Consider the following 3,543-nt stretch of genomic DNA (forward strand, 5'->3'; position numbering starts at 1 on the left):
CCCCACCCCAGCTCTCACTGCTATGACTGCCCAAAGAAAGGAAAGCAGAAGGTGGGCTTTTCTAAGCAGTCTCTCGTCCGTCCGTCCGTCCCAGCGCTGGGGCTTCTGGGACAAAGAGGGTCATCATTTGGAAGAACTCATCAATTTTAGCAATGGTAGAGACTAGGGAGATATGGACAAAGATGTAGAAGAGGAACTCAGAGTTATTGATTTTATTCTCTTTTTAGATGTCCGTTTAGTGTTCTGTAGGATGCCTATTTCAAAACCGAGAAGCCAATAAAAGAAAGAAAGAAAAAGAAACAGGCTCACCAGGGAGCACCGCTGAGCCACACTGCCTTGTGTGCAGCTCAGGACTCACCTGTCCTTTGAAAGACTCTATTCCCCTGGGCACAAACACCTCTAGGCGACAGAGTGGCAAGAGACACAGAGAGTGCTCCAACCTCTCGGAAACATAAAGAGAATTTTAAAAACAAACGAAAACAAAGCTCTGCAAATACCAAATCCAGGCAAAGAAGGTGGTGCAAGCTTTTGGAAGGGTGCCTGAGCAAACACGAGGAGAGAAGAGACACTGCAGAGTTTTTAAGGCAGTCCACACGTGTTTCCATTAACCAGTGGCAGACAGTAGCCAGAGATAACAAATACTGGAGCTGCCCCATTCCTCTGTCCCTTTCCCTCAATTACTAAAGCTTGCCAAATGATGCTGAGAAGAGAGATGGAAATGTCATGAAATCAAAATGTCAGAGTAGGCTTGGAAAACCTCAGAGTTTGCCCTCACTGCTGACTCAGCCCTTAATCAAGAGGCCAAGTCCGGCTTCACAGGCGGGTGAGATCCCTTTAGTGTGAGGAAAGGCAATCGCCACCAAGCCTTCCGACATGAGTTCAATTCCCCAGAGTCCACAAGACAGGAGAAATCTGACTTCTACAGGCTCTAGACCTCCACACCGTGCACCCATGGCACAGCTTGTGAACATACAAACACACACACACACACACACACACACACACACGAGGTAAAAAAAAAAATCTTATTAATAAAAAAACAAAAACAAAAACACTGATCTGGAAATTAAGGATAATGGCTAGTGTGAGCAGAGCCCCCCCACCCCCAACAGCCTGCACATTCTGGAGTGGCCAGAATTACCTACAGATAGCTAGACCATTACGTGGGCTAGCTCACACAACATCAAGAGTCCCTGTATAGAAGGACGTGTGCTAATCCGCGATCCAAGAGTGACTCAAAAAGAGACAAAGACTTCACAGATCCCCAACTTACACTTTTATCCTAATCCCAAGACAAGAGAAGCCAGGTCCTCACCCAGTAGGGAAGGCACTGTACACCCAAGTGCCTGTGATGATCGACACCCCCCAAAATAAATGAAAGAGCAACAGCCATTCCCTCTATAAAGGCTGAACTTGGATGTCAACTGGAGCAAATGAAAGGGATGCTCTGAGAGTTTCCTAAACGGGCTCAGAACTCGTCCCTTTGTGCACTCTCAAGGCAAAGCTGTGTGGTTGGCATTTGGATTAGAATGACTAGGTTGCCCAGCTGTGCCTGTGTGGCACATTCTGCTAGGGTAAGGGAACTGAAAGGAAAGATCCACCCTTAGTGTGGGCAAGTGGCATCTAATCAGCTGGGAGCTTGAAAGAACAAGGTTCAGTTCTTTTCTTCCCTCCCTCCCTGCGCCCCTCTCTCCCTCTTCCCAGACTCCCTTCCCCTGCACAAGGAAGTCAGGCTCTAGGTGTCTTGGACTCTGAGCTTCACACGGAGCGAGGGCACTCCCAAGTTCCTCCCACCTTAGGCTCTCCCCTTCAGACCGCGTCTCGCCATCTATCCCCCTGGCTCTGAAGTGTCTGGACTTGGACAGAGTCAGCAGCCCTGGTCCTGCGCTCTTCACACAGCCTCTTGTGAAACCTGACAGCCTCTGTAATTAAGCAAACCAGCCCCGTCCCTCAGAGAATCCTTACGAAATCACAATATAGACATTACCCACGGGTGCTGGAGAGGTGGCTCGGTGCCTAAGAGCACTGGCTGCTCTTTCAGAGGACCCAAGTTTGGTTCCCAGCACCTACAACGGATGCTCATAAGCATCTGTAACTCCAGTTCCAGGGGATCCGATGCCCACCCTGGGGGCACCAGGCACACATGCAGTACACAACAGACAAAACATACACATATTTTTTTTTTTAATTAAGCACTGTCTGTGTTCCCAGGTTCCATGGCCTCAAAATCTTTTTAAGTTCTTGGATTCTAAGTCACAGGCCCTGTGACACTGAGCCCCTCTCAAAAGACCTAGCTAGCATAGTATGGACAGGACAGAGTCAAAAGCATGGAAGGGGCTCAGTCTGGCATTTCAAGACTGGCATCTGCATTGAGCCTTGGTGACAGTAAAGAAGGGAGAAAAAATAACTGTTAAACCGTCAGCCCTTCAGTTTCAGTATAAGACCTTATAATGTTTGTTTTATTATATATTTACAATATTGGGGATCTGTACTACAGCATATAGTCAGAGGACAACTTGTAAGAACTGGTTCTCTCCTTTTTCCACTCGTACCATTAGATTTGGTGGCAAGCACCTTTACCCACCGAGCCATTTGTTGGCCCTACTAACGCTATTTGTAATTGATTAACCACAGCTACATACACTTATGAGACTCGAGGTGATGTTTTGACATATGTAAGCAATGTAGAATTAAGGAATCAAGCTAATTAACATATGCAACATCTCACTTGACATTTTCTGTGGGTATTTGAAGCTTACTTTTACTTTGAAACACATAATTATTACTCCCTAAAAATCTATCTGCTGTGCCTTCGATTGCAAGTGCTACCCCCTCATGTCTGTGGAGCGTGCTGTCTGCTTGGATCAACCTTTGTCTCTCCCCACCCTTCCACACTGCTCTGTCCTACCCAAGCCTATGGGGAACCAGCACAGTACTCCTACCTTTTCAGATCCCACAGGTAACGGAGTGTCTTAGTCAGGGTTTCTATTGCTGCAACAAAACACCATGACCCAAAAAGGCAAGCTGGGGAGGAAAAGATTTATTCAACTTACGCTTCCACACTGTTGTTCATCTCCAAAGCCGGGACAGGAACTCAAGCAGGACAGGAGCTTGGCGGCAGGAGCTGATGCAGAGGGCGCGGAGGGATGCTGCTTACTGGCTTGCTCCCCATGCCTTGCTCAGCCTGCTTTGTTATAGAATCCAGAACCACCATCCCAGGGATGGCAGCACCCACAATGGGCTGGGCCCTCCCTCACTGATCACTAACTGAGAAAAAATGCCTTACCACTTGATCACATGGAGGCAGTTCCTCGCCTGAGGCCCCCTCCTCTCTGATGATTCTAGCTTGCATCAAGTTGACGCACAAAACCAAGCCAGCAGAGTGAGGCAGTATCATATTTGTCTTTCTATTTGTGGCTTGCTCCACTTAAAGCCTTCTAGGATTGTCCATATTGTAAAGTTCAGAATCTCCCCCTCCCCTTTTTTTTTCAGGTTGTGTGCACACACCACCTTCTCCAGACCCCATTCATCCATCGATGTGCA

General features: G+C 47.6%; 1 long non-coding RNA gene across 1 annotated transcript in view; it reads left to right on the plus strand.

Moving 5' to 3' along the window:
* LOC116075139 overlaps positions 1-1,955 on the plus strand; it is a 4,908-nt gene extending 2,953 nt beyond the window's left edge. The window contains exon 2 of the long non-coding RNA XR_004112434.1: positions 228-1,955. This is a non-coding gene — a long non-coding RNA (uncharacterized LOC116075139). The remainder of the gene's footprint in view (positions 1-227) is intronic.
* Positions 1,956-3,543: the final 1,588 nt, after the last annotated feature.

The sequence above is a fragment of the Mastomys coucha genome, unplaced genomic scaffold, assembly GCF_008632895.1.
Source record: "Mastomys coucha isolate ucsf_1 unplaced genomic scaffold, UCSF_Mcou_1 pScaffold3, whole genome shotgun sequence".
Classification (NCBI taxonomy): Eukaryota; Metazoa; Chordata; class Mammalia; order Rodentia; family Muridae; genus Mastomys; species Mastomys coucha.